Source organism: Corvus hawaiiensis, chromosome 17 (genome assembly GCF_020740725.1).
Source record: "Corvus hawaiiensis isolate bCorHaw1 chromosome 17, bCorHaw1.pri.cur, whole genome shotgun sequence".
Lineage (NCBI taxonomy): Eukaryota > Metazoa > Chordata > Aves > Passeriformes > Corvidae > Corvus > Corvus hawaiiensis.
In genome coordinates, this window is record NC_063229.1 from 4329547 (window position 1) to 4355649 (window position 26103).

Consider the following 26103-nt stretch of genomic DNA (forward strand, 5'->3'; position numbering starts at 1 on the left):
TACTGTACACACATGCAAATTCACACACACACCTGGTATTATATACTTCTGTATTTATATCCACACACAGAGATAACACCAGAGCCTCACATATATAACCATGTATGTATACACCTATGAACATTGAGACTGGGGGCCCAATTTGCTCCCTTGGTGTTGAACCAGCCTGGCTGGCACAAGGCTGGGAAACCAGGAGCTGTGGGAGCAGGTGGGTGCTGCTCTGCAGCCTCCTGCATCCCATAACAGCCCCACTTCCCCCCACTCCCCCCAGCCACAGGCACCCAACTGTAAAACCACAAACCCCAGCTCAAAGGCAGCCGAGCAGAGCCCACTGCGTGGGAGTCAGCTCCAAAACCAGGGAAAGGGGTACTCTTAGGGAAAATAGACTACATTTGTGAGAGTCTTACAACTCTTCTTTTTTTCTTTTCCCTCGCAGTGGTTTGGGACAAGCCCAGCCCAGACTGCCTCACACGAATAAAGCACCTGCTGATGCACGCTGTGCTCCGCAAGGGCTGTGCGAGGCAGGGGACATGTCACCGTGACGCCTTGTACCTCCACTAATGACTCCAAGATCAATGGCACGGAAGATGAAGAAGAAAGTGATTTAATTTTCAGATCAACGGATTACACAAGTACACAAAGTATTCCCTGTCAAATAAACGTGTTACCTTGATTCCTTCCATCCTTCAGCCGAGGGAGCAGCAAAGCGCTGCTGCAGGGCCTGTTTTTCATTCCTGCACTCCTTCTGAGACCCTGGAGTGTGGAAGACTCCACCAGACTTTTATTTTATGTAGAAAAGACACAAAGATGATGGAGTATTTCCCTTGTTAGTAGGGCACTTTGGTTGTCCTGATAAATAATCGCCCAGATTTGCAAAATGCTCAGAGCACAGAGGAAGAGGAAAAGTACGAACTTTAAAAAACCAAACGCCATCGCAACTAAATCTTGGCATGTGGGTCACAGGGACCATAAGGAGCAAACCCAAAAATGAGATAGACATAGAAAAAAAGTGGAACTAAGGCAAGACTACAGTGGAGAGCCCAGGAGAAGAGCTGGGTGATGAGCTGGAGGCAGGGCTTCACTCCCTGCCCCTCACAGGACCTGCTCTAACTCACCTGCAGGAGGGGGAGCAGTCAGGTGAGGAACACAGTTTCCCACCACCCTGAGCTTCTGCTCATCATCTGAGAGCTTTCTGTAAGCCTCATCCAGGAACTGATTCGGTTTGAAAACACCAGGTTCAGCACCCAACCCTTCCAGTCAGCACCGACTTCTACTCAGCACTGGGTTGGGAGATTTTTCGAGCTTGGTAATTAAAGCTCACTTAAAAGAGTTTCCTCCATCCTCAAGAGCCTCATGATTTACTGTAGCTCCTACTTGAACTCATACGTGTCTTGTATTTCCAGACATTAGGTAATGAGGTTTTTGTGGTCCACAGAGCTTTCTCACGGATCCTCTGAGTTTGCAGCCAACAGCAATGACTACACACGCAAACACTGAGAGAAAAGCTTTCAGGATTTTCCATTAGATACTCCAAAAACTGTCATATCACACACAAACCTTACCCCAATCTTAACATCTAAGGTCAGAATGATGCAGGCACAACAGGTTGATGTTCTGGTGGAGCTCAGTTGTGTGAGCTGTGTTGGCCTCGCTTCTCACACCACTGATGACTAAATCTGACAGACACATGGCAGACCTCACCAAACCCCAGGAGGTGATGGGCTACCCAAAATGCCTGCTGAAGGTCACAAGGAGCTGGGAAGAAGCATTTCACAGGATTCCTCTCCAGCAGCACAGCTCCTGTGCCTGACAGGAGCACTGTTCTGGTGGGGACTCACAAGGAAGAGCAGGAACTCATCTATTCCACTTCCAGCTACAGCTGCTTTTTCTCAGAGATGACTCAATTCTTGAGAAAAGCCTATAAAACCCAAACCTTTCCTCAAGCCTACCAGGTGACAAAAGAGGACACCACAGACACAGAAATGCAGAGTGATACTCTCAAGTATGTGTTGATGCCAAAGGCTGGAATCCAGCTTGGCCAACCCTCCATGTGCAGTAAACACTTGGTCCCCCCAGATTTCTTCACAGACCCCTGGAAACTGGAGCCCGACGTAGGGAGATAACCAGGCTGATTTGGTCATGCTGAAATTGCGCTGAACCCCCTGCACCTGAACCCACAGCACTGGAACTGAACAGGGAAGAGGCCCCACAACACAGCACACAGCTTGAGCCCCTTCATCTTTTTGCTGGGAAGAGGAAGGATCTAGTTTTTGTAAGTATTAAAAGTTCAAGCTCTGCTCAGGCCAGGAAGCACAATCAGAGCTCCCAGTATCTAGGAAGGAGCTTGGATTCAAAGAGGTTTCCCAAAGTGTGGTCTCAACAAACTCAAACTTCCATGGACAAAGAGGAGGAGTTAGTTTACAGAATTATCATAGAATCGTTTGGGCTGGAAAGGACCTTAAATATCGTCTCATTCCAACCATGCCATGGACAGAGACCTTTCACTAGACCAGGTTGCTCTGAGCTCTGTCCAACCTGGCCTTGGACACTTCCAAGGATGGAACCAACATCCTTGGGGAACCACCAGGCCAATCATGCCTCACCTTGCACTGACTGCTCTCCAGTGCTCCCTTCCAGCTGGGTAAAGCAGCTGTTACTCTTTCTTTTCCTTATCTACTTATTGAAACGAAGCCTTTTCCCCATCTCTCTGCTGGAGCAATGCCCAAGCCGTGGCGATTTGGTGACGATGGGAATGTGGTGTCTGTGCCACCCCAGCTGTGATGGCTCTAACCGATATGGCTGGTGTCAGGTGATAAATCAGATGCCCTTTAACTCCCCAGCTGAGCTCTGCACACACCACAGCACTGGAAGCACAAGCTACAACCAATATTTTTACTGACAGGTGATAAATCACATGCCCTTTAACTTGTGTGCACCAGTTGCAAATTTAGTTAATTAGAAATTCACGCTGACTCCTTCCCATGTATTATTTCTTGTGTGATTTACACGGGCTGTTGTTGTTGGAATGCTTGCTGGGATTAAGGCTCTTGGAAGCCAAGGGAGCACAGAGCACAGATCTTTGCTGCAGAGCACCACGACCCCTAGTGCTGTGCAGCCTGGAGAAATTATTGGCAGCAGGAAGAGTAGCAGCAGTGAAGAGGGACCAGAATGTTTCATGGACATTGGATGGGAATGTGGGTCCCTGCCAGCACAATGGGCAGATATGGCTTGCACATGAAAACCCTGGGCTACCACTGGGAGCCTTCCCTGAAAACGCAAAAAAAGAGCAGGAAAGTCTTTCTCGAGCCTGTAGAATTTTGCATTTTCACACATTGCACTGCAAACAGACACAAAAGGCTCTTTTTTAACTGCCTCTGGAGGTTTCTGCTCACCCCTGGGCAGCCTCTTGGAGCAGCACTGTGACACCCAGCAAGCCCCAGCGCACTCCCATGGGATCAGGGAAGGATTTCTGGCCAGTGCCCACCATGCTGGGAGCTGGTGAGGGAGACAGCCACCCACTCCAGCCACGCTGCTTTCCACCAGAATTTGTTATTCTCCTCATTTTGGCAAATTAAACCAATCTCATTTCCAACTATTTTGTCTGTATTTCTCTACGGACACTTTTGTGCCACAGATAGTATTTTCAGCTCTGCTACAAAAGGCCATTTGTTAAAATATTCCATGGCTGCAGAAGACTCATAACAGATTCAGAAACCCAGTGATAATCATAATAATTTTTTAGCACTTGTCTGCCAGACAGAATTATCAGCAAAAGCAGGGCCCTGTTATCTGCAGGAGCGGTATATGATACGTTCATTTCTTCCCCCCCCCCCCTCTACAAACTTCAATTATTAATGATGGAAATTTTCCCTTTCCTATTCTTCCCTTGGTGGGAAAAACAGCCATTACTGACATTTGCCGATTTAATCTAATCCTCCTCATCTGCATATAGACGAGGCTCTGTTTGACTCTGCCTATTGATCCAGCCAGGAAAAGGGACTCTATAACTTAATCTGATGTCAAAGGCTGATGTGTCCTGTAGGAAATCGGCGCTGTAGATCTCCCTGCTATAAATATGTCACCAGAATTAACTGGAAGCACTAATAGGTCACTCAATGAGCTCCACGGTGCACACAGGGCACACCGAGGCTGCTGTCTCGCTACTTGTGATTGATGACACCAAAAATTAGCCAGAACAGAGGGTTGTCAGCCAGCCAGGGGACAAGGGACTTGCTGACACGCTTTGTTCTCCCGCATGTGCTGGGTCCCAGCCCAGCCCTGTCACTTCTGAAACATTTAACACACTTTACATGAAAAGAAAAAAAAATATCCTACTACAAGGATAAAACAATAGAAAATAAGAAGGATCTCTTCCAGCTCTTTTTTTCCTGCAGTTTTTCCCACTGCAGCACTGCCTTTGGTGAGCAAACAAAGCCAAGACAAAATTCTGGTGTCCTGTCGCAGGCAAAGAACTCCATGGAGGATGGCAGGGATGGCATCAGGACCTGGAAATGCAGCTCTGCATGCTCAAAGGATCAAAGTGATCCCATCTTGCTCACTCTGGGCTGGTTTCTGCACACCAGGCTCCAGCCAAAACACGCCAACTCAGGAAAAAGCCCTCCCTGTTTAGCTCCATCACTCGCAGTTTATCATATAATTGTGGAAAGGTTTGGGTTGGAAGAGACCTTAAAGGCCACCCCATTCCACCCCCTGCCATGGGCAGGGACACCTCCCACTATCCCAGGTTGCTCCAAGGCACACTGGCCTGTCCCAGATGAAAACCACCACGCCAGGGATGGACAAGGACGGACCATGAGCCCCTCAGCATCAGTACTAATGACAGAAAATTAAACAGCAGTCAACTTCTGAGGGGTAGCTCAGGTGGTCTTGCTCTCACTGGCACCCTGAAAAGCAGCAATTTTTGTCCCAAAAATGTTCATGTTTCTCCTAGGGGTGGAGGGCAGGACCACTGGGCGCACACACAGAGCTGCCAACTTCCTTTACACATGAATGGGCCTCGAACATGAACAAAGCCCTGGAAAAGCATCTGACCCAGCCCTGATCAACTCCCGGTGGATGTGGAGCAGCCTGGAATGTTCTCCCCATCCAGCTACAGCTTTGTTCTCTGGCCAAGAGGCAACCTGGACCAAATTGTCCTTATTTTCCTGCACCGAAGGAGCCGGACAGTGCCACTTGTTGTGTCACCAAGGATGCAGGAGGAGAGGCTGTTCTCCAAAGGCACGCACTATCCCACATGTCCTGGTGGATGGGTTGATCCATCTCCACTTCACAAAACTCAAAGCCAACCAGAAAACCTCGGAGACTCCACAGGACTGCCGTGTCCAAAGCCAGTGCGATGCTTCCAGCACTCCTGGATGAGAAGGGCTCTTTTCCAGGGTTGTTTTTATGGCTGTAAATTATTTATGGTGGGTGCCTGCAAAATGGTGATGCTAAATAAGTCAGTTCTCCAGCCAGCTAAGTGCAAAGTTGTCTCCAGAGAGGACCTTTCAGGACTTCTTCAGCTCGTGAGCTGAGCCTCCTTGTGAAAAGTAAACAAACCCAAGATAGATTCAAGAAACATCAGAGGACAAAATTTGTTCAGATTTAAAATCAGACCTGCAACAGTCAGTGAACAAATCAAAACAGAATCCAGACTTGAATTTATTGGAATCTCACCCATTTTCATAGACTCACAGACTGGTTTGGGTTGGAAGAAACCTCAAAGCTCATCTGGTTCCACCCCCCTGCCACAGGCAGGGACACCTCCCACTAGACCAGGCTGCTCCAAGTCCTGGTCAAGCTGGCTTTGAACAATTCCAGGGATGGGGCAGCCACAGCTGCTCTGACCAACCTGTGCCAGGGCTAACATCCAATCTAAATCTCTCCTCTTTTAGTTTAAAACCACTCCCCAGCTCTTCTCTGGCAATCCATCATCCCTAATACGAGGGGCGGGGGTTATCCTCAGCGCTGCAGTTAATGTGGGAGCCAGGTGTTCCCTAATCCCCAACCACAGAGAATATTATAATTGTTAGCACCGTAACGAGCACAGGCACTTTTACCAGGCAGAGAACATTAACAGGCTCACCTCAAGCAGGGGAGCAGGCAGCGTTTCCAAACAGCAACTGGATTCATCCTCATTATTTACCTGAACAGATGTTCACTGTGATACTTCCCGAATCCTGGAGCTGGATATTTGTCAGCGTTAATGGGATTTCCAGGAGCTAGTTTGCTTTAGGAGCTCGTTTCCTCATTCAAATTGTAACCATCACCATTTTCTGGTGTGTGTTGCCTCTTTCGCTCGTGATTATCTCCCTGGGTTTTCACTTTTCCCTGGGTCACTGAGTGCGGATCCATTCTAATTACTGTCATTTTAGCTATTGTGCTGCATGCGTCACACCAAGATCTGGGCTGCATAAATAAGTAATGAATGTGCTCTTGGTAGGCTTTGCTAACGCAGACAGAGCCCTGCTCATCTGTCTCATCGTGCCACGAGCTCACCTGGGGCTCAGCCCAGGGAGGATCCGGCACCGGGCTCCCCCTCGCGTGGCTTTTAGCATCATTTCATTCATCTCTGCTCAGACAGGGATGCCCTCCTTCCACTGCCACTCCTCGGGCTGGATGCTGATCTGCCTGCCCGAGGGAATGTCCTTATCCTAACACGGCTCGCAGGGCAGCAATCGCTCCAAAGGTTTGTTAAATTAACAGGATCATGGCAAATGCCTCACGCCTGATGGAAAGGCTTAAATCAACACTGAAACGCTGCCCAGCTGGGGGGCTGCTGCCCTCTGAGTCCCACGCTGGTCCAGAGCCACGTGCCACACACAGAAGAATCAAAGCTAATTGTCTTTAAACCCTCAAACCCTCTGTCTTTGGGGAGTCACTGCCCTTCCCCGCCAGATCTCGCCCTGCGCTCCTGCGATCGGAAGAGGAAGGTGGTTACAGGACGTGACAGAAGCGCAGGATAACGATCTGCAAGTGATGGCTTCAAGTGGTTGGGGTGTGTGGTGACCAGAACAATGAAGGTCCTGCACCCTTCCCCTCTCGCAGGGTGCATCCTTCCCACTGAGAGAGAGAGAACATAAGAACGTAACCACACGCTGACAATGTGGTTCTGCACCACGAGCTGGAGGGGCACAGAGCTCATGCCACTCATGTTCAGGCTCTCGCCTGAACACCCCAGCAGGGTACAGGGAATCCCACTGTGCCCCAGGAGCAGGGGAAGGGCCAGCACAGGTAGCTTTGAATGAGGAGGATGAGTTGCTGGTGAGTGAGGGGATCAGAGCTGTGTCAGCCAGACACAGATCTCTGTGGCTGTGAGGAAGGTGGGGCTCACCACAAGGCAGGCTGGTCAAACATTTGGTGAGCGTGACATAATGTGATGGCCTTATTACTGCTAAATATCTTTAACTTTCTTGTTTTCTGTAATAAACAGTATTTCCATGAATAGAAATTCATGGGGCCAGCACTTGCAGCTGCTGTTCCCAGAAGTGGGAGGATGCCCTAAGTGGGACCTGCCGCAGCTGTCGGGGCTGATCCCACATCCCAAGCTGGCCGGGGGAATAGCCATGACCCAGCTCGGGGCACGTGGCAGCAAGACCTCTGACCAAAACAGGCAGGGTTACAGAGTGGTAATCTGAGTCAGGAGCCTTCAAATAAAGTTTAAAAATTACATACAATTGCCAATTGACTTATTAACGAGACAACTATTTTTTCCTCTCTCCTTTGCAGGAAGGGACTTTGCTTTCCCCTCTCCTGGTGCAGCCCAGGACAGCTGACAGGATGCAGAGCAAGGCTGAGGCTGCTCGTTCGAGCTGGCTCCAAGGTGCTTCGTGCAAACCCTCGAAGGAATGAGCGTTCGTTTGTTCAGCTGTGCACAAGCCCCACAAAAACCAATAAATAACCACGCCAAACTGCCTGCAAACATCCAACAGGCTGCAAGTCAGCCACACAGAACTGCTCCTTGAACAATACCTCGAGGGCGTCGCGTTCAGTGAAACACAATGGCATCGACACCCGATTTGTGAGCAGCCAGGAGAATCAGTGGCACGGGAACCTCACCCAGGCTCACAGGCTTGGCCAGGTCTGCTGGCACACGGACCAAGTGTAACTCAGCACGTCCTTCAGCTGACATCTGCCACCGGGCTGACAAACAAGGACTCTCTGTCTTGCATCACACCAGTGGTTGCAAACCTCTAAGAACAAGCTATTTTCAGAGGCCTCATAATTCACACAAATTTTATCTAAAGGACTTTGTCTTCGTATCTTTATCAGAAATGTTCTCCTGCTTATCTGATAAGAAGTAGCTGCGTTTCTTTGTAAGGAGATGCCAGTGACGGCAGGGGCTGGCATCTCTTTGGGCGAGAACAGAACGAGCCAGCACAAAACACTGCCCCAGGGCTGACCTGGCCGAGGGCAGAGGGCAGGACAGAGAGGTGCCCATGCTCTGGGGACACTCCTACCTGCAGAGGTGAGCTCCCTGGCTCTGCTCACCGCCACCAAGGCAACCAGCAGCTCCTTCCTGAGCCTATTTCAATGCCAGCCACAAATTATGATTAACACTGAGCATGTCCCCAGCAGAACAATGCAGAAACCACAACCAAGTCCTGGAAATATTGAGCTAGGAGTCTGTGCTCCATCAGCTGGTGCAATATGGTTTTAAAATGAAAGGGAAGAGATTTAGATTAAATATGAGGAAGAAATGCTTCCCTGTGAGGGTGGGGAGGCCCTGGCACAGGGTGCCCAGAGAAGCTGTGGCTGCTCCTGGATCCCTGGAAGTGTCTAAGGCCAGGCTGGATGAGGCTTGGAGCAGCCTGGGCCAGTGGAAGGTGTCCCTGCCCATGGCAGGGGGTGGAACCAGATACTCTTCAAGGTTCCTTCCAGCCCAAGCCATTCTGTGGTTCTCTGATTACCAGATTCAAAGGTTTTTAGACAGGACTGAGGCATTTTTAATCCATGGTTTATTAAGCTGGTAGTTGGGTACTGTGACTTTAAAGCTGTGCAAGGAAGAAAGAACTAAAAGCCAGGACAACCCCAGCTGGAATATCACTCCCCAAAAGCTGCTAATCCCCTTTCTCAATGAGATCTAGGTTTGCAACCAGGTAAACATTTGTTGCATTTCCATTGCTTGCAGTAAGGGGCATCATCTTGTTATCATCATTTAAGAGCAGAATATTGAAGAGAGCAAGTATCTCCCATTTTCCAACCAGAGCAGATCTTGACTTTCATCTTCCTCCCTGCTCCAGCATTTACTCTCAATACCCACATGCCAACTTAGTCAAGCAGTCACAGCAGTCTAGTTTCACAGAATCCTGCACTGTAGGATCTGCTGCAGCTGGCCAGGACAACCAGTTCAACACCTTTTCTTCTGAAAGAACTACTGTTTTGGGAAAGCGTAAAAAACTCCCAAACTCCCCATATAAGAAGGTGTCTGGATAATGACTAATTAAACCCACGTATTGCCTAGAACTGCAAAAGGCTGGAACAACTCTGGGGATCACCTCTCACAGGCCCTTGCTGGGTTTTGGTGGTCCCTGGGCAGCACAGGCCACGAGTGACAAGGAACAGGGACAGCAAGTCCAAAGGAACATAGAAATGAGGAAAGAAAAAAGTATGAAGCAGAAGTGGTCACTGCAACAACCAAAAATACACCCCAAACCCATGGATCAGCTGCTGGCTGTCCCTTTGAGTTGAGCACAGGTCTGTCTCTCCTTAGTCTAGGAGTGAGTGAACATTTATTTAACTCTTAGCAGATATTTAGTTGTGGCAGGTATGTGGCAATTTAACCCCAGAGAACAACTCAGCACCAGGAAGCTGCCACCTCACTGCCCCTTCCCAGTGGGATGGGGAGGAGGAGCAGAAAGAAGTAAAACCCATGGGCTGGGATAAGAACAGTTTAATAACTGAAATAAAGCAAAATTTAATAGTACTAATTATAGTAATTGTAATGAACAGGAGAAAGGAATGAAACCCAAGAAAGACAAGTGATATCATTTGTCACCTGCTGAGCAGTGCCCAGTAGCAGCTGGTCCCTCCTGGCCAACTTCCTCTCAGTTTCTATACTGGGCATGATGGTCCATGGTATGGAATATCCCCCTGGCCAGTTTGGGTCACTTGTCCTGGCCATGCTCCCTCCTGCTGGCTGACAGAGACTGGGAAATGGCAAAGTCCTTGATTTAGGGTAACACTGCTTAGCAACAACTACAACATCAATGTGTTATCAGCATTATTCTCATGCTGAACCCAAAACACAGCCCTGTGTTGTGCTACTAAGAAGAAAATTAACTCTATCCCAGCCAAAACCTGGACACAGAGGAGTGGACAGTACCTCATGCCCATACGGAGGTCCTTGACTCCCAGTGGCATTTGGCAATTCCAGTGCAGCTGATGGGGCACTGCAGCCCTCACCCTGCAGCTCATGTTGTTGCCATCAGTCATTGCTAGCAGCAAATCCACGGTGTGTTCCACCTGCACTGCTGCAGAAAGGCTTTTAGAGTCATTTCACATCCTGCCTGGAGGTCACATTCAGACCTGGCACGTGCACATGGATTTGGGGCACGCTCGCTTACAGCCAGGATGAACACAGCTGCTACTGGCAAAAGCTGGGAACAGCAGAGTTACGAACTGGCCAGAAAAAATTCAGCCTTTCTTCACGCGGGGAAAATAGAAAAAGAAACAAAATAGAAAAGAAAATAAAAGAAACCAACAGAAACGGTTCATCGGGTGGTTATAAGTAGCTAGAAACAAAACCCACAGCCACTTAAAGCTTGTGCAGAGTGAAGTTCTGGGGCACTCACCTCCTGTTTTTGTTTCAATTAAGACAAAAGCAGGGTTTATTTTCAGATCTGTATTAAAAATAAAATACCAAAGGCCAAGCTGCTGAGCCCTGCAGTGTGTGGGCAGGGAACAGACACCCAGTGAGCTTTACTGGTCTCACTGGAGGCCACCCTGCTGTGTGCAACTTTCCCACAGCTCCTGAAAACCCCACTCAATCTTGCATTTGCTGCAGCAAGGTCCCATCTCCACTGCCAGAGGAAACTCTCCACCCTCACAGTTGTCTCATCTGGTTTTCTTCCCTTCATTCCTGATTTCACCGTGTTCACATCGATGTTTCTCAATGCTCCACAAAACAGCTCCAGAGGCATCAGGGTTTGCTCTTTCTTGGGAAGGGAGAGGGATCATCCAACATATTATTTACAGAAAGAAACAGAAATGTGATGGAGCAAGGTCCTACCTGCCCAACCTGCCACGTACAACGGAGGGGAGAAACTCTCCTGCTTGCAGGTTACAGGTTGGGTATTAAATACTCAGCATCTCTGTCCAGTACAAAATGACTTTACACACACTGCACTCCACCTTTAGTTACAGCTGGGGAAGCCTCAGCCTGCTGGGGCAGAAAATCAGAGCAGGCAGGAAGAGCAGGCAGGAAGAAAAGGCAGGAGAGGGTTGGGCAAGAGCACAAAAGCAGCAACGTAATGAGTCTAAAAGGAAATGAATGCAGCTCCTTGTCCCATCCCCACGAGTGTCCCTTCACCATCAGGAGTGGGTCCTACAGGGGTGCAAAGCAGCTCATTCCCTCAGCCCAGCTGCCAAGCAGGGGATGCTCCAACAGCAGCCACCTGTGCCAGGTCCTCTGCCACAGGTGGGCAGCAGGCACCCAGGCTGGGGCTCAGCCCGTGCCCACCACGTGCCATGGGCTGGCATCACATTGGAGTCTCCTCCTGGAAGGATCCAGGCAGGCCACAGGTCAAGAGCTGCTCTGCTCATCGGAGCCCATTGGTTTTTAGGATGCCTTTTCAGTTTTTCTTACAGTTTGATGACATCAACAAAGAAAACAAGAGCTGGAACACGCTGCATTTTGGGGCATTTGAAGACCATATGGTGACCTCAGCTGCTGGGACATCCAGTGCAGTGGCACAGGTTGGCACACCCTGCTGAGCTCCCCAAATCATCCCAGGACACCTCGCTGCATCTGCCACCCAGCCCCTCTATCCATGGCCAAGCAGCCCTGCCAGCATCCAGCCCCAACTTCAGGCAAAGGCAGGCATTTAACAGAGTTATCCTGAGCTGCACCAAAACCCAGCTATATTCCAATTCCACAGGTCCTCCAGACTCTCCATCTTGACCTTGGTTGATTTTAAAATCACCATGTGACCCTTTTTGTACCTCCCACCTGAAAAACAATGTGAGGTAGGGCCAGCCAGAGCATAGAGCCTTCCTTCCTCCTCCCCATCAATATTTTATCACAGCAAACACCTGCCACGAAAACAAGCCCTGGGAGAAACAGGAGGTTCGTGGAACTGCCTCAACAGCAGCACAGACACCACAGGAAACAAAACAACCTGCACAGAGAAGAGCAGAGCCCACAGAGCAAATGTTTGTGTGCTCCAGGGACAGGACAAATTCTGCTTTTGCTTACACAGGGGTGTGACTGCTCTGTTCCCACCAGTTTCAGCTACAGCTTCTGCGAAGGGCCATGCAGGCAGTGCAAATCCTTTTCCAAATATGCTCAGTTTTGGGGGTTTCATTGTAGTCAAAGACAGGAAAGTGATTGGCTGCATGGAGTCACCAGTTCACAGGTTTGGCATCAGGAATGTCCCTGTGAAAGCACTGGGATCCACAGCGAGATGGTGCATGAGGACAAGGGACATCGAAGAATAAGAAACATGGGGAATCCTTCATGTTTTCCTCTGAAGGATTCAGATTCAGCTTGCAAGAGGTGACCAGGCCCCCCTGCCCAGGTACAAAGCAATCATCACCTTTTCTTTTTGTTTTAACCTTCGGAGAACAGAGCCGAGACCAAAATATATCCACGGCTACCAACTTCTCCAGAGTCAGGAGCTGCGTGGGAAACATCCTGACTCCTGAATTTCATCCATGAGACAAGCACTCCTCGACACCAGCGCTCCCGGGGTGACACCTCCAGGGAAGCACCATTTGTTTATTACAGAGCATGCAGGGATGGGAGCAATTGGAGGTTATTATTTCTATTGGAGATGTGATTTCAGGCTGTGAGAAAATTTTAGGCTGCACAAGCCTGAAATAACTCCCTAGGCCAAATTTACAACCGGTAACAGGCAGAACTATCATACTCACTTGTCATTTTATTAAAGGTCTGCACGACCCCTTGACCTACACAGGCTCTGGAGCTGCCAGCCCAGGAACTGAAAGCAGAGCTGTCAGAGAGGCCAGGCCCCTTCTCACAGACTTAGTTTTGTCTCAGTATGGATTGAAGGCACTAAACACCACGGTGGGATGGCTTTTCTAACAGCCCCATCTCCCCTGAGGGGGACACAAAGATGCTCCGAGGGCTGGAGCCCCTCTGCTTTGGAGCCAGGCTGGGAGAGCTGGGGCTGTTCACCTGGACAAGGCTCTGGGGAGAGCTTAGAGCCCCTTCCAGAGCCTAAAGGGGCTCCAGGAGAGCTGGAGAGACACTTTGGACAAGGGCCTGGAGGGACAGGACAAGGGGGAATGGCTTCCCACTGCCAGAGGGTGAATTTAGATAAGATACTAGCAAAGGTTTTTACAATGAGGGTGGTAAAGCACTGGCACAGGTTGCCTAGAGAGAACGAAGATGCCCCAAGCCTTGAACCCCAAGTGTTTAAGGCCAGATTGAATGGAGCCCCAAGCAGCTTGGTCTCGTGGAAGGTGCCCATGGCAAGGGGGTTGGACTGGGTGACATTTAAAGGCCCCTTCCAAGCCAAACCATTCCATGATTCCATGATGCAATGCACATCCCCGCACCTCACTGCGGTGGGATGCTGCAGAGTGCCTTATTTAGTGGCAATAACCCCTCCTGCCTCTTTGCCTTTCCCATTCCAGCTGTCCACCTTGGTGGCTCCCCCCAGACTATTGGCATATCTGGTGTTTGTTGGACAAAATCCCAAACGCTTGAACAACGTTATATTGAAGGATGTGACAAACACCAGATTGTGTTCTGTTGATTAGGACACTACACACTCAGCAGTGCTGGTAGGAGGCCGAAACACCACAGCATGTTTTGGGCAGAAACCTCAGAAACCGGAATTTTACATGTCCCAGGACACAGCCTTGTAACTGGGGCCATTTCTGCTCGGTCCTGAGGAGGCTGCAGGCAAGGACTGACACACAGGGACACCCATGGCTCACATGGGAGCCTCTTCTTGGGCCCATCAAGGAGATAAGAAAACCCCTCTTGGTTTAGAATGTTTATTTCACCTTGTCTATCAAAATAAAACCGAACATGAAGTTGTGGTCATCGACTGCACCAAGTTGATCTGCAGCAGGAATTGTCCTTATGTCTGTGACACCCACCCTCCCCTGGCTGCTTGCAAGGACAGAGCCTTCTCCGTGAGCTCACTGTGCAGTGTGGGGACAGGACTAAATATTACTCCACAGGAAATATTGAGAAATCCAGTCTCTTTGGTGAAGTGATCCTTCCTAAGCACAAAAACCACACGCCCATGATTGATGGAGCGGCTCCCCTTTCAAACAGTCAGCTCATGCAGACAATCCCAAAAGCCAGAAGCAGAGCCCAGAACGAGCACGTACAACTGCCTGCAGAGACAAGGGTTAACAATCTTATCTGGGGTCACCAGAAGAAATTCCAAGTAAAACCCACAGCACGCAGATTTCCTGCTTTCTAACCCAGTGCCCTATTTATACCTCTCTTTCTTCACAATGCCAGTGACAGCCTTTTCCTCACTCCCAGGCATGTTTCCTGCTTTCTGAATTGTGACTTTCATTTGTAGTTCATTTCCATAACCTCCGAAATAGAGTTTCAGTGGAAGTGTTAAATGTACTGATAAATTCTTCATGAATCTTAAAGTTATTGGCAGAGAGAATGGGGGCAATTTACCCTGTACCAGTCAATTGAAAATTATATATTTCAAAACCCTCTAATGGAACGCAGCAAGGTTTAACTCTGACTGATAAAGCAACGCCTTCCTGAGGATGTGGCCAATAACAGAGCCTATTTCCAAAATGCAAAGTCCCCAGTGTGATGGCAAACAGGCTCATCAGTGCACAGTGACCTTCACAGGCATCAGTCTTTATCACAGAGCACAGAACAAGCTCTGAGATCACATGCAGAGCAGCACCCAAACAGCCCTTGGTGTTCACTTCTCCATCCCTCCGGGCTCATCCCACAGCGTGGGCAGCAGGGACAGGGAGAGGGTTCTGCCCCTTTACTCCTCTCGCATGAGACTCCACCTTGAGTGCTGTATCCACCCCAAAGTAAGGCCCCAAAGTAAGAAGGATGTGGAGGTGCTGGAGTGAGTGCAGAGGAGGCCACGGAGATGCTCCAAGGGCTGGAGCACCTCTGCTCTGGAGCCAGGCTGGGAGTGTTCACTTGGAGAAACAAAGGATCCAGGGAGAGCTCAGAGCCCCTTCCAGGGCCTAAAGGGGCTCCAGGGGAGCTGGAGAGGGACTTTGGATAAAGGCATGGAATGACAGGGCAAGAGAGAATGGCTTCCCACTACCAGAGGGCACAGGCAGGTGGAATATTAGGAAGAAATTCCTCCCTGTGAGGGTGGGCAGGCCCTGGCACAGGGTGCCCAGAGAAGCTGTGGCTGCCCCTGGATCCCTGGCAGTGTCCAAGGCCAGGTTGACCAGGTTGACCAGTGGAAGGTGTCCCTGCCCATGGCAGGGGTGGAATGAGATGAGCCTTAAGGTCCTTTTCAATCCAAACCATTCTGTGATTCTGTAATTCCATCTGATGAGGCTGCACCTTGATTAACAAACCATCATCTGTGTGCTCTTTGCCAGGAGCATGGCATGGTCCAGCTGCTGCCACTCCTCTGGTTTCTCTATTTTAAAAAGCAAGAGAGAAAGAGGGAAAAAAAAAAAAAAAGGAGAAAGAGAGAAAAATGAGTCTCATCTGACCCTTATCCCTGCCAGAGCAGGAGCATCTTCAAAACCACTGGCTGAACAAGTTGCACTAAATAATTAGGACACATGGGAGGACTAAAAGTAAAGAAAGACTAAAGCACGGATTTGCTGCAACATTTCCACTTCGCTGGAGTCAGAAACAAGACACAAGGTGCCTATCCTGGAAAACCAGATGTGGTGTGACTGAACAAAACAGTATGGACAGGAGGCAATCATGGGAAGAAAACCCACAAAAGTCATCGTGACTTATGCGAGAATCTGAAGGTCAGACATGGAAAGGGCAAAGCCAGGGAGTGCTGGGGATGCTGTGGGCTCAACCTGAGCTGTGGGGAAGGTAAGGAAACAGGGGGTTAGATCCACTGGCAGGAAAAGCATCCAGCTTTTCTGATGGAAACCCCATCAGACTGCAGCCCACCTTCCCTGGAGGGGATGCAAGAGGGAGAAACCAGGGACTGAGGCATTTGAAATGAGACCAAGTGCCAGAGAATCCTTTAGGAGCAGCCCAGGGCAGGCTGACAGACCCGGGGGGACTGTGCCATCCCTTCCATCACTCTGACACTGGATGCAACTCATTCAGAATCACCCCGGGACAGCACAGCCCCGACAACAAAAGCCACAAGCACGAGGTCCCTGTGATCAGAAGAGGAAGCACGTGGTGACACGTCCCCCGACAGAGCAAGCCCAGAGCAAGGGGCACAGACCCTGCTGCAAGGCAGCTGCCTGTCCTCACCCTTCCTAGAAAGCTTCCAGAGGTCACAGACCCAAGCACACTCGTCACAGTCAGGTGTCACTGAGGCCAAAACAGTGTTAATTCCAAAATGGAGCTGAAAACGTTGATATGAAGCAGAGGAATGAGGGAGCAGGACTGGACAGGGCAGCAGCCACCTGACCCCAGCAGAGCTGCTCCCAGCTCCCGCTCTCCTACAGAAACACACACAGCTCCCTGCCCCATATAAAATATTTGTGCATCCTACATAATTTAGAATCCTATTAAATAACTTGACTCCCTTATTTTTCATAGCAGCAAATTCCATGAATTTTGCATGGAATAAAAATTTAGCAATCATAGCAGTTGCTAATTTCTGTGCTGTGCTCAGAGCAGCCTTTCACTTCCCCATAATGATTTTAAAACATTATCCTGCTGTTTCCTTTTTTCTATGCCTGGCATTGAAGAGCTCTGCAAACTATTTGAATTGCGCTGCTCTGAAAAAAAAATCCTGTAGGGGAGGAAAAATTAAATTCAATCATCAGTCTACCCTCTGTGAACTGTGAAAGTCTTGGGAACATGAAAAGGTGCTTTCGAAAGGATGTTAAGCATTCAAAAGATTAGACAGCAATGTGCAATTAAATGTGTTCCACAACCCTTTGTCAGAGTATCCAAAACCTCACTTCTGCATGAACTTCAAATCCTCCCACTGGGAGCTTGTTCAAGTGGTTTACTTTAAACCTGTACTTTAGATATTCCATACCTTTCACTTTTATAATTCTTCAGCATATGCTAACACTGGCAGAGTTAATAGTAACTGACTAATTTTAAACCCTGTGATTACTGGAGCTGATTTATATAGTAGCTTCACTTCACAATACTGCGAATCAGGCACGCGGTAATTGCCAAGTTCAATTTTAGCTCTGTCACACTGAAGCATTAGTTTTTATGCCTCAGCTGTTGCCTCCTCCATGCTATAGAGGTAAGTTGATAATGCAGTAGGTTTTGCTGTTAAATATCATAATATTATGATACCTCATGTCAGATTCTTGCAAGCTGTGTGAGCTATGCATCATCTATTAACTAAATACTTTTATTAAGGGAATGGTTTGAAAAGATTCCTATTCTAATTTAGCTCAGAACACTGAATACTGGAAAGGGTGGGGGGGAAATGCAGTGATTTAATTCACCACCAAAAGTGACTTGGTGGAGAGAAGCACTCATCATCATCGTCATCAAGGAGCTGTGATAGGAAATGTGAAGGACTTAAACTAAAGCCACTGAACACAAACCTTCCACCTGAGGCCCCTCACCCTGACCTCAGGCCACAACCTCCTGAGGAGCAGTGCCAGGAGCTGTTTCATCCTTCAACACCAGGAATGTTGGGGCTGCAGGTCCATGTCCCACAGCAAGTGGCATCTTGATCAAAGTACGGACATCCCAGGGAAAGCTTCCCTCCCATCCCCGTGGATGCTGCCGGCAGGGCTCCTGGAGCCTGATGCAACAAGCAGAGAGGAAAAGATAGAGGAGATGGGGACACCAGAGAGCCTTTGCTGAGAAGAGATGGGGCTCCACAGTTCAGGGATGGGCTGCACTTGCAAGAGGAATGAGACTGTGCTGCTGAGCTGCTGCTGCTGCCTCGCAGCTGAACCAACACACACAGCTGGGCATTACCAGTAATCTCTTAATAGCACTTAAATCCACCCATCTCTTGGGCTTCATGCTAGAAGATTTTCTTTCTTTTTTTCTTTCTTTTTTTTTTTCATTATTAAAGTCTGCTCATATCAAGTGTGACAAATGTGGGTAAACTGGAGCTTCTTTCCTTCCCATTCACACATTCCTTGGTGCTCAGGATCGGTGAAGGTGGGAACACAAGCTGGAGCCCCAAAGTATCAGAGAAGGCTCTGAGGACAGGACACAGGCCTGGAGACGGATCTGAGCACCTCCTCTGTGCCAGGGGAGTGGGGTCTCTGTCCTGGTCCAGGCTTGATCTTTGCAATCCTTTACATGGAAAGAGCAGAGTGCAACAGAAAGGTCTCCCTGCACAGCCAGGTGCTCACCGCTGTTAGACACTGCACTGACCTCAACCCCTTCCTCCCCTGTACAGCTCCCTCATCCCAGGCAGATGCAGAGACACCAATCCGAGCCAACACCCTGTGGGGGCTCCAGGGACCCTCCTCTGATGCCACCACTCAGCAGTGACTTGGCCACGCACTGGGGAAATTCCCTCTGTCAGCACCACCCTTCCCTGAGAAGCCCCAGTTTTATGGACACAGGACAGCTGTGCAGCCCATGAGATTCACCAAAACCATGGATCTTACTCCAGAGCCGAAGCTCATTGCTTAGGAACTCAGCAAAACCCATGGGGACAGTGGTTACCAGTCCAGTGGCCACCTCTCCCATTAACCCTTTCACCACTGGAGCAAGGCAAGGAGCCTGAAAATAGGTAAATTCCTCTTCTACTATTTTTTTCCACAGTTTTCCAAAAGGAAAAGAAACAGACAACATGCTAAACAGGGAGCATCCTGCAAGCCTGGAGAGCTGGAGCTCCATTCTGTCATGGCTCAGATCAGTGCCCAGGGATCCCACAGCACAGGCAGCATCCTCCTCCCTGCAACCCTTCATGTGAGAAGCTGGGACACCTCACACACAGAGAAAGAGGAAGGAAAATGGGGGAATTTTGCCAAGTGTGTGGTCACTGGGAGGAAGGAATAGGATTGATGAATTTTTCAGCTTTGATGATTTTGGTAAAACCAGAGCCACGTGCCTCAGAATGCTTCAGGAACCCACTCCACAAATTAATCAACCACAGTGCCCAGGGATTCAGAGGCGGAATTGACTCTTTGATGGCTGAAGTCACATTTTTTTGCAGCCCCCCAGGGCTGTCTGACCAGTGCCATTTGTTTCAGAGCCTCTGCCAAGGGCAGCAGCCTGGTGCAAACCACTGGTGCCTGCATCAGCCTCTGTGTAACACAGCTGGAGGATGCTGATGGCATTGATGTTCTCAAGGTCTTCTGAAGCTAAAGCTGAGCTCAAACCACACTTTCTCACTTGCATCACCTCTGTACTTTCTTATGATTATCTGATGATTGCCCAGAGTGCAAACTCCCCATCAAAGCAGAGGGAGAGGCCACAGCCCAGCTGCAATCTCACCAAGCCAGGGCTTGCAAGAACATGGATTTCCCTGGCATCAGGACAGGGAGGATCAGTCTGGTGTCAGACACCTGTCCCAGCACACAGGGCAGGGCCCTGCTCTGCTCTGGGGTACCATGTGTCCACACTGGTAATGCAGAACTCACAGCACTGGGATTCTTCTGAAAAATAACCCTGGAAAGAAATTCCCTGGTAGGAGTAGGATTTCTCTCTCCCTTAAACACCCACATATCCACACTCTTTGTCCATCTCAGATATATCTTTTAGGAACCATCCTAAGTGTCCAGTAGGACCTTCTTCAGCTGCGGCTTCAAAACTCTGCTGGGCCACACGTCATTGCAACAATACCCAACACCCGAGCTCCTAAGTTGACACAGAGCTCTGTACCCACAGGAGCCACAGAGGAAGCCAGCAGAGCTCATCTGTATCCTCTGCTCATGCAGAGCTGGGAGACTCCACAGCCACCACCGCACATCTGCCTGCAAAGCAGGCAGGGAGGTTTGCATCCTCTGGGTACTTCCTCGCCAGAAATAATGGTTTGGGTTGGAAGAGACCTTAAAGCCCATCCAGTTTCATCCCTCTGCCATGGGCAGGGACACCTTCCACTATCCCAGGCTGCTCCAAGCCCCGTCCAACCTGGCCTTGGACACTGCCAGGGATCCAGGGGCAGCCACAGCTGCTCTGGGCACCCTGTGCCAGTATTTTACCACTGTCACTGTGAAAAAAACAAAACCAAACCTACCTTATATCCAGTTTAAATTGACCCTTTTTTGGTTTAAAACCATCACCCCTTGTCCTATAGCAACAGGCCCTGCCTAAGTTTGTCCCCATCTTTATTGGCCCCCTTTAAGAACCGAATATGCAAGAGCTGGAGCTTGCACAGCATTTTACCACCCATAATTTCATGGCTTCGCACCAGCTATGAGCTCTGTTTCACTTTGGGACAGAAAAGGGGCATTGCCACAACCAACACTGGAACGCTGCATCCTGGGGGAAGCTGTGGAACAGAGCTCCAGAGTCCAGAGCTGCCCCAGCAGCACATCCCAGCCAGTCCTGCCCAGAAAACAGCCCCTGCTCACAGTGGGGAGCTAATCCCTCCAGCAGGATATCCAAGTCATCCCCACCCACGTTTTATAATTCGCAGATAACAAACTAAATGCAACATTAAGCTTAAAATAAAAGCATTGGCACCTTTGCACAAAGACATCTGGGCTTCTCTTTCTAATGCATTTAGCTGCTTTTTAAGAAAATGTCCTCATTATTTTCTGGGAAGGGAAAAGAGGCAAGCAGGTGGTCCCTGACTGCATGTGTCATGTGTCCCCTGCCATGCTGTTCTGTGGCTGAACAGAACATTTACATGGGTCTGAACAGCTGCTTGCAATGGGCATGGGGACAGCAGAGCCCCCAGCTGCTGTTCTCCTCACACCTGCTGTGTTACACAGAACCACGGAGTGGGTTGGGTTGGAAGGGACCTTAAAGCCCATCTCAATCCACCCCCTGCCATGGGCAGGGACACCTTCCACTATCCTAGGGTCCTCCAAGCCCTGTCCAACCCAGCCTGGGACACTGCCAGGGATCCAGGAGCAGCCACATCATTGGAACCTGCTGGAAAAGCAGCCTGTGCTGAGTTTTCAGCAGCCTCAGCTCCCACCCTGTGTGTGTATCTACAGCTCTGGGAGCTGGCTCTGGACACGGGTGCACAGGAGCCTCTGGTGCTCACTCAAGGCACCTCACACACCCCAGAGCTACTGATGCAATTCCTGACACACCCAGCACCAGCAGTGAGCGCTTTCCTACTGCTTCCCATTTTCCCATCACAGTTAGGAAAAAAGCAAACCAAGAAATCCCCCAAACTGCAAGTGTCTGCTGTTGTTCAGATGAGCACATAGAAGTTATTTCACCAAAGTCTGTTTACTCATGTGCTGACACATGGAGAGGCTTTATTTAAAGCACTGAAAAGCTTCTTGGCTGCCCTCCTCACGCTGCCCAGTGCCCCCCAGTTCCAGATGTAAATGTGAAACCTATTTGTGGGGGTGAGATGCTGCATCACTGAGGTGAGTGAAGAGAGGAGGGAAGATGAGGAGCATGAAGAATTACATCAAGAACTGGCCCCCAGAGACCTGTGTGATGCACATCCCCACATCACACTGGCAGCTCCCAGCATCCAGCCCTGCTGGGGTTTGCTTGCTCCAGAGCAGGAATTCATTTGCACTCAACTAATGTAAGCCCAAAGTGCTTTCAAACAATACTCCTCTAACAGAGACATTATGAAAGCCATTATTCTCCTGTTTAGAGTCAAACTAAGCAAATACAAAGGTAACTTTATTTTAAACAAACTACCATCACCACAAACAATGGATACCAAATGCTGTTTTCCAATATACAAGGAATTTAACTTTCATTTTTGCTCTTCTTGAAGGAGTCAAGAATACCAGCTTGGCAAACACCAGCTTGTGCAGGAACACGATGAAGAAACTGGAAAACACTTCCCTCCAAATCTTCCTTATTAATGAGAGTTAAGGAAGTCTAATAATACATTTAATTTCAAGATCTCTTTCCTCCTGCTTTCTAGAGAAGCATATAATCCAATGACACACCGAAACAAAAAATTCTTTCTTTCTAAATTATTTTTAAATTGTTCCCAGTTATGTTCTTGAAAGTATTCCCAGTTGTCTGTGACATTATCAGGCTTCCTACCCACCCCAGCAGCATCCTTGAGGATTGGGAGGGGGCTGTGTTTGCTGCTATGGCTGGATAAATCCAAAGCAGCTCAGAGGGAGCAGATTTGCTCCACAGGGAACAAGCCTGATCCCGGTGTCCTCCGTGCCACAACACTGCTTGTCCAGACCACCTCTGACTTCAGCCCTATTTGACAGAGCCCAGAACTCCAGATCACACCCAGCATCAGTCACCTGGCACCTTTACCTGTATCCAGGTGATTCCTAAATGTCAGTTTTGCTCAGCAGCACAGAGATACCTGCAAGCTGCTATCCCAAAGCTGCCGCTGCTACCACTCTTTCCATGCAGGGAAACTCAGAGCTCAGGTGGGCACAGGTGGGATGAAAAGCTGGGATGACCAAGCCATGCCCTCTGGAGCGAGCAGTCCCAGGGGAAGACTCCAAACAGAGCAGCAGGTGGGAGCTCTTCACCAAAACCACCCAAGTGGCTTTGCACAGAGCTTTTCCCCCTCTCTGCCATGTCATGGATGCCATGGGCAGTGCAGAGCTCTGGCAGCAATGCCCAGCCCTGGTTTATAAAACTCCTCCAGGGTGGAGGTTCCACCACTGCCCTCCTGCCCTCCCAGCAGCTCTTCCTGCACCTCAAGGGCTTCATTTGACCACGGGCAACACGGGGAAGTGAAGGTTATTCCTCCCACCACCAGGACAGTCGCTCAGTGCTGATGCTGAACCTTGTTCCAAATACATGTTTGGAATCAGAATCCTCTCCTGCAGCCCCAGCACCACCCAGCACACGCTGCTGGTGCCAGTCCCAGCACTGCTCCTCGGCCCAAATGGCAACGCTGCAGGTTCAGTGTTCCTTTGAGGACAGTCCTCTGGATGCTGGGACACCTTGTAGGAACACCCTCTGGAGTCCCACCATCCCTGTCCCCATGCTGGAGGATGCGTGCAGATACACCAGAGGGTCCAACAGTTGCTGGAGGCTACCAGAACATCCTCTTTAACCTCCAGTCCCACTGCAATGCCACCACAGAACCCAAACAGTGCCAGAACACCCAGAGAGCTTTGGCTGGATGTAGCCCCCGAGCCCCAATCCACAGCTGTGTCCATTCAATGCCATCCCTAGTTTGAGAAATGGCATTTCTTAGTGGGAACTCGAGTGCCTCATGGAAACAGGGTCCTGCACAGGCAGGTTGGTTGTTGCAGAGCATCTCACAGCTGTGCTGCACTGCAGCAGGAGCACCAGGCCAGATTCCCCCAGCCACGGAACCGACCTGGGCATCCTTTAATTCTGTGGCAGTGAGGATTAACTGGACACTGCAACCGTTGTAGATGCCGAGCAATCTGAAACCTCCATCAGCCTTACAAAAGCTAATTTATTATCATTTCTGCTCTGAGAACAACCTCTGCCTTCATTTACACCTTCACCGGCTCGAAGGAGGTTTCAGAGGTAAAACCTGGACAAATTTTATCAATGAGTTCAAATCTTGAGCTTAATCAGAAGGAGGAATGGATTTACCCTAATCCCCTCCAAACATTCATCAACATCACCTGCCAGCTCAGCAGGATTTAATCTCTTTTTAATCTCTCAAAAGCAGTAGAGTGGATGGGGAAGAGGTTGGGCACACAGCAATGGTAGATCTCTCTCTCTCTTTTTCTTTCTTTTTTGAGAGAATCCTGGCTGCCAAATCATATAAAGCAGCACTTGGAAACACATTAGGATTTTGCTAATATCATGTCCCAGGTAAATAACTGGTTTGGGTAGAACACTATCTGGCTGAGGAGAAGAGGTGCCCACCCCGGAGCCTTGGAGGAACACGGTATCTCCATGAACGTGCTCCGGGAGCTCCAATTCCACGAGCTGGCTGGCAGCAAGCACAGGGACTGCTCAGGCAGGCTCTGCCCTGGACTGAGGGCAGGGATGGGGTGGAGATGCACCAAGTGGTAGCAGAACCCTCCCAGAGCATCCACCCACACCGCTACAAACCCGTGTGCTGAAAACGCTGCTTTGCTCCGCAGGTACCGCGCCCTACAAACAGCTCCAATCCCAGCCCTGAGCGCCTCACAGGGAGCTCTCCTGCCTCCCACTAAAGCTGCCAGTGACAGTGGCAACGCTGGCTCAGATGGCCGGGGTTGTCATGGCCAGTGCCACCCCACCCCTTGGCTCAGCAGCCCAGGGGACCCCTGGCACAGCACAAGGCTGGTGGCAGCGGAGCCGGTGCGGGGGCGAATCCGATCCAGCGCCTTTGGGAGCCCCCGGATCGGAGCGTTAGCGTGTGATTCGAGGTTTTCATAACACCACTGAGCGATTTTGGCAGAAACAATTGGTATTAGCAAGGAAAAGGAAGCATCAGGAACAGCCGGCAGAGCAAAGAGACACCTCTCGCAGCAGCCCCCAGGCTAGGGAGAAAATAAATAGCAAATGCAACAGAAGCAACACTTGGACAGCAGAGAGGGAGAGGGGAAGCCTCCGCAGGGGGAAGCCAAGCCCAAATCGTGGCTGAGACGAGCAGGGAATTAAACTTTCCGTTATCACCTCCTTCCCACCCAGCTTTGCGCTTCACCAAGGTGCTCCAGTCATGCCTGCCACACTCAGACATGACCAGGGCTCAAAGCTGAGCCTCATGGGGCTCCAGGGCTGTGAGGGATGAGCAGCTCCCACTAACTGTGGGGCTCCCCAGAGCTCAGGCAGGGACACAAGGCATGGAGCTCACTGGCCAACCAGCCCCGCAGAGCCTGGCTCTGTCACTGCGCCCAGCAATGCACGGCACTCCGAAACCTTCAGTCGCACAAGTGTCTTCATTTTTAACTCAGCTCAGCCTGGTGTTGCTGGGTTTCACTCTGGGAGGTTCTGTTTATCACAGAATATTCCGACTTGGAAGTGACTTTCAAGGATCATCAAAGTCCAACTCCTGGCCTGGCAGGGGAACAGCCTCAAGGAGCCCAAACCAAATCCAGAGAAGCCCCATGGAAGGCTGGATCATCCCACTGGACTCGTTAGTGGCTCCACAATGGCCGAAGGGATGAAGCCCCCAGTTTCAGGTGGCCCAGCTGGCCCCTGTCCTGCTGTATGTCCCACACTGCCATCAGAGAATCAGAGAACCATAAAGGTGGGCAAAGACCTCCAAGATCATTGAGTCCAACCATCAACTCAGCACCGCCCAGGCCACCACTAAACCATGTCCCCAGGCACCACATCTCCACGTTTTTGGAAGCACGTGCCCACACCCAGAGAGCAGGACAGCAACCAACAGCCCTATCTCACGGCTTCTGAGGACATCTGGTCCCTCGGCACTGCAGCCTGGTGTCCCAGGGACGGGAAGAACCCCAGCAGCTCTCCAGGAGCCTGTGGGTCCTGCAGCCTTCCTGCTGTAACTGTGCTAAGCAAGGAAGCAGCCTGTTCTCGAGACCTTTTTGTGCCAAGCAGAGCATCCCTTCCAAGCTGGCACCGTCCCCATGCTCATGGCATGGTGACAGTGACACAAGCTCAAGCCCCAGATCCAGCACCAAGCTCTTCCTGCCTCTGAGCTATCCAAGATTTCCAGCTCTGGCAGCAAATGAGAAGCTCCAGTTGAGCTTCATCAACATCCTAAGACAATTCCTCAAAACACGAGGATGTTAAAGTTCGCATTTCTCAGGGAATTCAAGCAGTGCTTTCCTGAAAATGGGAACTATCCATGGCTTCACGTGCAGCTTCTGGAG

General features: G+C 49.9%; 1 protein-coding gene across 3 annotated transcripts in view; it reads right to left on the reverse strand.

Annotated features, from left to right (window-relative positions):
* Positions 1 to 26103, reverse strand: part of TOX2 (TOX high mobility group box family member 2) — a 159142-nt gene that overhangs the window by 121242 nt on the left and 11797 nt on the right. Inside the window, exon 1 of one of the 3 annotated variants that reach the window (XM_048321837.1) lies at positions 10325 to 10426. The exons of the other annotated variants lie outside the window; for them this stretch is intronic. The gene's annotated coding sequence lies outside the window, so the exon portion shown is untranslated. Of the gene's footprint in view, positions 1 to 10324; positions 10427 to 26103 lie in introns of those variants that run through there. 3 annotated transcript variants of the gene reach the window in all.